This window comes from Pagrus pagrus (genome assembly GCF_965226575.1).
Source record: "Pagrus pagrus genome assembly, chromosome: 8".
NCBI lineage: Eukaryota > Metazoa > Chordata > Actinopteri > Spariformes > Sparidae > Pagrus > Pagrus pagrus.
The window spans coordinates 8,877,053-8,888,431 of record NC_140192.1 but is presented as its reverse complement, the minus strand read 5'-3'; positions in this window follow the sequence as shown (position 1 = coordinate 8,888,431).

Below are 11,379 nucleotides of genomic sequence, written 5' to 3'. Positions count from 1 at the left end.
GATACAGTTACATGCAGATACACAAAACTTTACAGCTGTTGAGATAGAAACTGACGAGTTCATAGGTGGGTGTGGTCCGAGCAAGGGGACTAAACTTGTGAGGTAGTAAGTGGGAATGGGGCCATGCAGCCCCTGGCCCACATTCATTTATATATTTGTGGGAACGCCTAATGTAGTGGAAACTACCTCAGAAGCAGTTTACAGTACTCTGCCTGTTTGTATGTCAATCTGTCTGTAGACAGATAGACAATGGTGAAAGATGTAGTCAGACAACTTTAGAGGTGTGGTGAGAAATGAAGGCCAGGCTTGGCATTGGGTTTGGTTTGTCTGATGAATTCTGAGAAATGATGTAATAATATTGTAATAAGTTGTAACGGATTGGATTGTGAACACTTCGACAGGTGTCGCGGCTGGTGTGAGACGGTGGCAAGCATGATACTTTCTTGGCATTTTAGCATTTGTCATTGTGAGAAGGTTGGCATGATGACGTTAGCGTTTAGCTCAAAGGCACCACGAGCAGTGCAGCCTCGCAGAGCTGCTAGCATGGCTGCAGACTCTATTCAGGCCTACTTAGAGAAAGAGGTGGGAGATTTAGCTGAAAACCAAAGTATTTAGAATAAGTGATATGTTTCGACAACGTCAGCACTTCTCTTTCATCTTATTGACTAAAATAGAGAAACAGATAATGATTACAAAGTCAGTTTTACAACTCACTGGAACACATGAATTATTCATAACCCATAATAGGTGGGCATATTGTCATCCAGGCATCCAGTGTAGTTCTGATTTCCAGGAATGAGAACACAAGAAGTATCAGCTGAAATGAAGACATATGCTGAGGCTCTGCACAGTTGTTTGCTTGTGTGTGGGTGGCAGAGTCCTCTAAATGTATTTCAGGGGAAATTACCACAAAGCTTTCAGTTTACTAGAAAGTGTGCTGCGCTGATGGCCTTCAAACAAGCTTGACAAGAAGTGGAGCTTTTAGATCTATCGAGCCATGCAACAGACTGAAAATTCCTCTGCTTGACTAATACAATGCATTACCTGCGTCATGTTGGAATGAAACCAGTGGATTTCTTCTTCCTGGCCGATTGAGAGCTTATCAGCAAGGCGTCCGTTTCCTGATAAAAATCTGCACTCCTTTCCAATAATACAGAGGGGAGGAGGGAGAGCAGGAAATATCAGCCGATGCAGAGGAAGATGCTTTAATCCTCTGCAATTGGCTGCTTGAAAGCCGGCAGCCTGCCATAAATCAACACTTAACGTTCGGGAGGCCGGAGGATTCTGGGAAAGCGTGTGACAACAACAGCGAGTGTAACGGCTTGAATAATGACTCCCTAGTTTTTGCTGTGGATATCATTACTAGAGCTGCTGGCCGGACCCCATCACAACAAGATGCAGAATCACGCTTCCAGGAAGAGAGCTGAGCAGAACGACTTGTGACTGTTCTTGGATGGCATTAGACCAATTTTCCACCTAAATTAACGACTGCATTATTACAGTATACGGTTATTAGGACCAATGTGGTTCTCATGACTTGATACAATGGTGAACTTGCACTAGTCCCGGAGAAATGCGTTCAGCAGATCACCTTGCGAAGGTAGAATTGAAAATATGTGGTGCTGTTGCAGCTGAATGTTCTGGATGTGTCTTTATGACAGTTGGAGAATTACTCCACTTTGACCAGCAGAGGTCAGCAGATACTCACCGATGAGTCACCTGAAATCCAAAGCTGAATCAGAGCTTTCTGGAACATGACGCGTTATCACTGTTTTATGGAGAAAGCCAGTATCATTACTGCTCCTTACATCATATCACGTCTGCTTATATTTCACCCAATCACTCAGCTGCAGGGGGCTTTGCGAGTGTCTTCTCAAAGTTTACAGTAGTTTTCAAGCCTGCTTGCTTTAATGGCCTAATTATAGATCATTCTCCCCTAATGGGTTTACCATCTCCACTGCTCCCATCAAGTGTTATAAAATACTTTCCCAGCTAACAACAACTGCATGTTTCTCTATGGATGTTTATCTTGAACTGATACAGATGAATCGTGTCAGGTACCAAAACATGATCTATTACAGCGTGGTCATCGAGGCCCTGCACTCATGTTACACGACTGACGGAATATTGTGACATGTCTTGTATTCAAAAACCGTGCAGGCCTTCGCAACAGCACTCATCCTCGATTTAACTTTTCGATCGAGCTCTCCGCAGCTCGTGACAAGGTGAGGGGTGAAAGTGAGACTGGGGAATTGTCTCGTCACATGTCGTCACCTGACTGTGAAGGACAAGACAGAGAACACAGGGTTGATGTTACAGTCTGCAGTTGTCCTCGTGGGAGCTGAATCCCAAACGCCTTTTTTGGGGGGTGGAAAGGGTCATGTGGTGTTGGTATGCAGCGGACCGCCAGCACCGCCCACCTCTTAAGCTATGGCATGCATGTGACATCACTGGCCTGCTGACTGCTTGGCTCGCCTATGTTTGGAACTATTGGCATTAGTTGGCTCTGAAACAGAGAAAGGATGCAAGAAGTTGAGCGGCAGTGATGGGAAACTGTGGGTTTCTAACTAGCATTAACCCCCTGAGTGCAACATTCAAACCTGAGCACTGATGGGGGGCCTCATTATATAACAGCTCATGCACCCAATAGACTTTCCAGTGACGTTCAATACAGTATCACCTTTCCTCTGAAGGGCAAACTCTTGGATCCTGACAAAAGCCCCTTTTTTTTTACTACTTTACTACTACTTCATCTCTTCTGCTTTGATTTCATGCCAACAAGTTAATTCTCATGCATATCCTCCCTCTGACACTGTGCTGCTCCTCTTTCCTTATAACCGAGGGCTGTCCACAGCCTGCAGCTAAAAAGGATCTGATACTTATTTTCCCTCTTTTCATAATACCCCAGCTTACCAAAGTTCTGTAATTTGGCTGTTGACTTTGCACATTTGGGAACAGGCCTCACCAGGAGGCTAAAATCCAATCTAGCCTTAAAAAGGTCATTGAGAAACAGTGCTTACAACAGGAGCGCACTTATCCTCAGGGTAGAATCCAAATAGTTTCCAGGGTCTTTATCTATCAAATAGTTGCATTTGGGGTCACGAAACGTATCTCATGCGTTAGAGTGAAACACTATAGATTCTTTTCTATATATACTGTATGAGTAGCAAGTGGGGACAGAGAGGGAGAGGTATCGTGAGAGCGTTTGGATTCTTCCCATATCATGTGCTGTATGTCAGACGGTTAGATGTAAACCACCTGTTAGTTTACAGTATGTGCACGCAAACCGGAATACGATGGGGAGACGGGGTGTGCACTGCAGAGAATTCAGCCTTACAGTAACAACAAGCAGCGGTGTCAGACTTCAGTCCTCCAAGGCAGTCAGCGCATTGTCAGCCTTAAAGGTGCACTATGTAGTTTTGGAGAAGAAGTTTCATGACTGTTTATTCGATTATGGGAAAGATAAATATTTTTAGTTTGCAGTTTGCATCATTACCTCATTAATATTGTAAATATTACAATTCTGAGTTTTGATTTCTTCACCAAAGCTGCATAATGCCTCTTTGATCTGCACGAGCCAGTTATTTGTTGCAGATGCAAAACACCTGCAGTAAGGGTCCTTTTACTCGGAACAGAGAATAGAGTAATGAATATTCTGATTTCAGCTTTAATCATCACTCAGTCCCCAGTGACCTTTTCTTGCAAGGTGGCGACTCTTTACAGTAAAGCAAAGCTGTTTTTAACTCGCATGACTTTTGACTTTTACCTTATCGTTGATACAAACGTCCCTTTGGGTCCCCTGAGGATAAGAGCTCTGCACCCGAAAAAACCCCCCTTGTCATATACCAAATTTCAACTTTCACCTCGCCCACACAGAGAGTGGGAAGTATTTACCGACTCAGAGTTGACATTGGTGGGCTTTATGTTTCTCTTTGGAGTTTACATGCATGCTTTTTAACAGACAAGAACCCCCCCTGTACACAGATACACACATGCGCAGCATTTACAAACATGCTAAGCCCACAAACCAGGTGCTGTAGGCTGTGTAGCGCAAAGATGACACAACGGGGGTCAATTAGAGAGAGCTGTGAAAGGTGGGGAGAGGTGGAGGGAGCAGAGGGTTGTAAACAACTGGAAGAAAGAAAATGGTGCAGGACATTCTGACCCAGAGTGAAGAGAGTGGAGCACAGGGCTAGAGTAACACACTGTGTCTGCTTTGGCACTTGTAATTGTGCCCCATGCCAAGACTGTCAAAAGACCACTGGGGCACATGCATAGTACACACTTTTCCAATGCACAAACACACAAACACACACACACACAGGCTGATTACGCACAGCCACACGCGAGCACACTTGTATAATCGTGCACACACACTCACACGGTTAATGATGTTCTCCAAAGAGCTAAGGGAAGGAGATCAATAGCTATTAGAAAGCACTGTGAGGTTGTATTTCTCTCCCTCTTCCCTCTAATGTGCACCATGATTTGTTTCAGTAAAAGCGCACAGCCATTTCTTTTCATCTGGTCACTTGCTATTACGGAAACAACTAAATATTACCAGCAGCACATTTCCTATTCCTATGTGCCCAAGAAGCTATATTTGTTTCATATCCCTAAGTGATGACAAGAAACTCTGAGGACTATCTTTAGCCATTTTAACAGCAAAACCCATAAAGATTATGAGCATAGAAAAAGGCGGCTATTTGCCCGTAATGCGATGGTGAAGAAGAGTGTTTGCGGTGACGAGAAGATCACACACACTGTAACTGTAGTCGTGAAAGTGCCACAGTTTTTCCAAGTTGGATAAACTTGAGAACACACGACCTGTCACTGTGAGTCCACATGATTTTTTTATAACTGATTTACAGGGAGGGACTCTCAAAATAGCCGCCTAGAGGAACAAGCTGTCTTAGGGAGACATGTGCCTGTGTTACATGTTCAAAACAGGACTTGATTAAGAATGTTGCTTCAACAAAAGGCATGACAAATTGGATTTTGGGCCAGAGAACATTGTGATTTTTCCTCCTCCAAAACACTGGCAGTTCATCTAAAATGCTACCTGCAGCTGACCCTCTCTGTTCGGCCAGTCTGTTATTTAGAAAGGCGGCCTATTTAAAGGGTCGCCGGATGAAGCACAGCTGATTGCAGTATAATTGGGGGCTATGCTCGAACTTTATTTGGGCATGTATTCCGGACAGTGCATCCCCGAATGCTGAAGATGATCTCTCAGCTTTATTGAAGATATGTTTAACAGATGCAGTCACCATATGTGTTACAATCAATGTTGTAAAAAGTACCCAAAAGTCATACTTTTGTAAAAGTGACGAGTTGGTGCTCAAATATTACTTTTGTCGTCCATAGGAATAGTACTTGAGTAAAAGTATATGAGTAACTACAGTATAATATCAACAGAGAATCATCCCAGCTGATGATTGAATCCAATATTGAGCATTTTTCTGATTATCGGAATCAATGTTTATTTTTTATTTGATTGCCAACAAAATCAATTACTTACTTTTGCTCCGATTTAGCATGTTATCTGCAAAGTAACTTGTAACTAAAGTTATCAACTAATGTAGTGGAGTAAAAAGTACAATATTTGCCTCCTTAATGTAGTGGAGTGGAAGTATAAAGCAGCAGAAAATGGAAATACTCAAGTAAAGTACGAGTAACTTGAAATTGCACTTAAGTACTATATTTGAGTAAATGTACTTAATTACATTACTGTATGATGACATAACTGCTGGGCAGACTTGCTGAAAAGAAATGTGGGACTTTCAGGTGGAGCATAGTTTCTGTTTCTGTTAGCAGAAAGTGAGCAGAGCAGCAAAAATGAAAATATGTGCAGTGAAAATGCCCAAAGGGAGGTTTTAGAAAAACGCAGTGTACTGATCATCATGTACTGTACTGCATGAGTCATTTACGTCCCACAACATAATAGTAAATAATGAATGTAATCAATGTGCAGCATGATTAGGCAACAGGTTGTAAATACTGCAGTCCCTGCTCTGTTTGCTTTGAGTCAGTGTTCCTGTACTCTTCTCTCTCATTGTGGACATTCCCAACCTGTTTTCACAAACCAGGGGATGAACTTCACACACTCTTTCCAGCTCGCCCCACATATGCTGTCACATCTCCCATCACATAGTCAAAATCTAGTCACTATATTACAAGTCATAGCAGCAAGCCAAATAGCTGGGGGGGAAAAGGTGGCTCAGTAGTTTGCGCTTTCACGTCAGAGCGACACTCTCCACATGTCGGCGGGGGTTTATCATGTGTGGTGCGCTGGTTTCCTCCCACATTCGGAGGAAAAGCTAATCAGTTGAAATTAAAGAGAAAATGCATGAAAGGAGTATCAGTAGTTGTCGAGAAAAGATAGAAACGATGCGTCTTCGTAAAAAAAGAAACTCGCTTCCTCGGTTGCAACATCAACTAAGCACTGTTTATCTAAAAATGCAAAAATGAATTCTGTAAAATCCCTTGTTCATTCAGTTTTTACTATGAAGCAGACTACTGTTCAACAGTGCAATGCATGACAGAAACAAAAGGAGCTCATCGTGGGTGGAAAAAAAAGTGAAAAATAGAAGAAACAGTCGACTCATAATACAGTTTTACCACATATTTAGGACTTCTTTGACATTAAAATCTACTCACAGTTCCATGTTGGAACAAAACTGTGGTATCAGAACATCGTATTGAGCAGTGCAGACAGAAAGCCTCCACCTCATTTGTCCCCCTGTTAAAAAGCCACACGCTGGACCGTCAATAGGAGGTGGAAGGTCAGTCAGTAGCAGGCTGAGGGGTCATCAGGTCAGAGGTAGGTCTATGTGTTGTAATTGTGCCGTCCCCTGGGCTGTGTAAAAGGGACTAGACAGCTGTCCTGTCCCATAAAGACACATTAACCCTGCCCTGGCTAAGTGCAAACTGGACGCATTCTCTGCAAACGGCTCTGTAATGGCCTGATGGTCGGATCAAACATGAATACAGATCGGACAGCATCAGCAATGGTGTGTATTTGAGAAACATATAGATATGAAGCTGTTGGTGAATGGTAATTTGAAGTGCTATATGGCAGCTGGACTTGTTTCAGTTTGTCGGAGATGTTTCACCTCTCACCCAAGAGGCTTCTCCAGTTCTAAGAACTGAAGATGCTAGAACTGACGAATGGATGAGAGGTGAGACGTCCTCGAGGAAATGAAACAAGTCTGTTTGCCTATGATATACTGTAGCACTTGGAATATAGATGTGAAGTTGTTCTGCAACATGCACGTATCACTAAGAGTCCCGTGGCCCCTTTCCTCATGAACAAGACTCTTGTGCATTGTGTCCGTTAAGGGGAGGTGCTCTGTATCTGGTGCAGCTGTTGTATCTCCCCAAGGGCGAGAGGAGGAGGAAAAAGGGACAGAAGAGAGGGTCTCTGCCCTGTACTGTCTCTATCGTGCTGCTGCTGCTGCTGCTCCTCTCTTTCTCCTTCTCTGCCCACTTCTCAGGTTTCACAGCCCACACGCCTGAATCACCCATGAAACCCATGTGTGCGCGCGCTTGCATGCACACACACACACACTTTTTCGTACCCCCAGCAATGATTCATGGTTACCCCCCTCATTTCCCTGGGGAGCATGCGGTGAGTCAGGGTGAGAGGAGAAAAAAGAAAGAAGAAAAGGACAGAACATAATAGAGGGGAGTGAAGAGTGAGGAGAACAGAGAGCGCAGTCGGGCGGCGTAACGATGAGCAGTCTGGCCTTCAGTGCTTTGAGGAGGCAGCAGGCGCTCTGTGCAGCACAACTTGCTCAACGTGAGCTTCATGATGCACAGTGCTGGTCTTAGTCACCACGGCAACTGTTCTATGGAGCTCAATAGAGGGACAATATTCATCAAGTGGCATTCGTCATTGTTTCAGCAAGAACATGTATCCCTCGCTCTGTGTGCTTTATGGTGGTATGAGGAACATCCACCAGTGGAGATGTTTAACTCCAGCTCCTGGGAATTACATAATATCAAGATTAAAAAACATAAGTATTGCCAAAAACTAGAAGAGTATGAATTGCTGGAAATCATCGTGCTGACAGATATTTTCTTGGAAATGCTCACTTAAGAACAAAAGCTTTCTAAAGTACCTCAGACAGAACATTTTCACTCAAGGAGTCTGAATCAGCCTCTAAAAACTCCCTCAAACTAGTAATTTGGTTTTCTTTTGCAAGAAGCCTTGAGATGTTTTATACTTTGAGTAATCGCTAAAAATCAAATTATGTAGTCTTAAATTAATGTCGAGGCTTGAAAGTCTCATGAGTCCACAGTACCCAGAGAGGTACCCTCTCATGAAGGGACTGCAACATTCAAAACAGCCCTTCAGAAAACAGGGTTGTTTTTTTAATCTGATCTTGCACTTGCAATGTTAGCTCGCAAACGGCTAACCTTGCTAACGCTAGCCAGCCAACATTAAGGCAGTACAGTATGCTGTGCGCATACCGTAGAACTCAGCCATGTCTTTTTTCCACAAACTGGCAACGGCCAAGACTCTTGATCTAATTCTTTCACAGACAATAAACCAACATAATCATTTTGGACCCAAAAAACGTTTTGATTCACAATTATAATAATGATTTTAAGGATAATTTTAACTTGTATTCTGCACCGTTCTGCAAGCTCTGTAGACGTATGGTTTTGTTTTTTTTAAAGATGACTGTCTACATGAAAATGTTATCAACATGACCTTTAAATAAGTCATCTCAGTGGCAATTCCTTGTTTTTACTCTGACCTATGCAATTATTTTGAAATGTCATTGTTTTCTGCTAGAATTATGAAAGGTCAAGGCGATCTTAGTAGTTCTGGAGTAATAGATTATTATACATACATTATAATCTTGATCTTAAAAGTCATCACATGTTCTTATGGTACTTTACAATCAAGAGCGGCTACAGGCTCTGAAGTATCTTTAGTGCATGATCATGACTACAAGCGGCACATTGTGGTTTGATGAGTAAAAGCAAAGCAAAAGCAGCTGCAGAGTTCAAATCACAATATCTACTCTGTGTGTTACTAAGTGCCGACATTCAGGTCACACAAGCACAAGTCAATGCCGCAGATAGTAGCCGGTTTCTGTATTGCCACTGAGAGATAAGTGGACGGTATCAGAACTACTGTATAAGGAAAATACCCGACTTCTCTGATTCAAACCCACACTGAGTAAGCAGTATTTCTATGACCACACTGTACCGATAGGCGAACACCGAAGCACTTTGTCAGAAGAGCAGCTGACCTTTTGATTTCTTCCTTTATGAGGTGGAGAGAGGCTCTTCACATTTCATGTCTCTTCTTCTGTCTTTCTCACATGTTACTGTTATTACTAAAGGGTCTGTCCATTTATGAGAGAAACTACAGCAGCTTCTGGCTGAGGGGGTCCTAATTGGTGCATTTATGAGCCGTCAAGTGTGACCTTTTCAGACAGAGGAGCGGGGTGAGTCAGAGTGCGTAAAGTGCAGCATCTTGAAACATGCCCAGACCACATGGTGTAGGGTTGAGAGGGAGAGGGAGAGAACCTCACAGTAGTTAGGCATATGACTCACGGCTCTTTCTCTCTGGGATGCTTTCAGCGTGAGGTGGGTGTGTGTATGTGGGATTGTCGGCGTGCGTGGTAGCATGTGGTGAGCCGCGCGGTGGGAGGCTCCGCACCATGTCACTTATTTTCATGCATAAACAACCTGAGCAAACTACTTTGGCCTCAGATAAAATGCACAGCGTTGTCAGACATTACGCTTGTTTTATCGTGTTAAATGAATACCAACAAATGGCTGTGGAAGTTTCCAACTTGTAATGACATATATGTAGGACTGAAGGCATTTTTTACAGAAATGACAACAGCCTGGCTGCGGTGCCCATGATGTCTTGTTGTGAAGAGCAAAGTGGAGTTTCCTCCAGTAGAGGAATCCCCCCATGCAGCGACCTGGTTTCTATCTTTCTCACACATCTCACACACACACACACACCCACACATACAGTACTGCTTACAGTGCAGGTGTTTAGACTCACTGTACGTGTTGTATTATTTAATTCATTGAGGTTGCATGTATTGTCATATTATTTGTATTGAATTGCATCTGTCTTCTCTTCTGTTTACATTCGAGCAGTCTAATATTGGTGATATTATTGCAGCTGTAAAGATGCTATGTGTATCACTCACTTTCTGATCACCGTAAAATAAAAAACAAACAAACATATTTTTCCTCTTGTAGTAGTGCTGTTTATCCATCTAGATTAAGGGTCGCCCCTGATCTAGTGCCCGGTCGCCTACAGCGAGCATGAGTCGCCCTCAGGGCACCGTAAACCTAGACTCTCTCCTAATACATGTAACCTATTAAACGTGTACCAGTGTTTCCCACACATATACTTTTCTTGGGTGGGACGAAGTATATTTGCAGACCCATTTTTAGCAATTTGTACTCAATGTCAAAAAGATTGGTGACCCCTGATGTGGATTGTTTTGGTGTGAGTTGTCTAGTTTTAGAGATATCGTCCTTGGAGATGTCTGCCTTCTCGCAAATATAATGGAACTGGATGGCAGTTGACTTTGCAGCACTCAAAACGTCACAAAAGTACATTTGAAAAACAGCAATGTCTCTTTCGAAAAATCATGACCTGGTTATTCAAGATGAACCACAGACCTTGTGATGAACTGTTTAATCTAGGACGTATTTTCTCCACCTAACCACACCAACTCATGGACGAGAGGCTCGTGCTCTTGACAGCGCAGGATGTAAACGTGCTCCTCTGCTGAGCTGTAGCGTCAGTTAGCTTAGTTGGCTAGCCTCTTGTAAATGAGTAGATGCACGCTTCCTTTTGCACTATGATACAGAAATAAACTAGCAGAGAACTTGTCTATTGCCAGTTTAAAAGTGCTGAGTGCTGTTTAGTTCCATTATACTCAAGAGTAAGCCGACAACTCTCCGGTATATATCTCCAAAATTCAACAACTCACTACAAAACAACCTAGTGGGATTAAATGCATTACAAGTAAGAGAAAAATATGCATGTTTGATTTGGGGGTGAACTGTCCCTTTAAATCAAATAATTTTATGTTAACCTTTTGATGAAAGTTACATGTTTTCATGATTTGCAAAGTAAATGCCAACCCTACTCTAAAACCTGTATCTTTTACCTATAGAACTCTGACATATTGGTGTCTGCGTCGTGGCAGAGGGCCAAAAAGACATAGGTCATCATTGGCTTGACCCCTCTAATGGAGTATGATGACCTCTGACCTGTCTGCTCACACCAGTCGTGGCTCTTATTGACTCAGATTGAGAGTCAGCTCTCACTTGGTCACGTCAACCCTGAAGAAAGAGTGAACACTGGCCCTGGATCAGCATAATGCGACC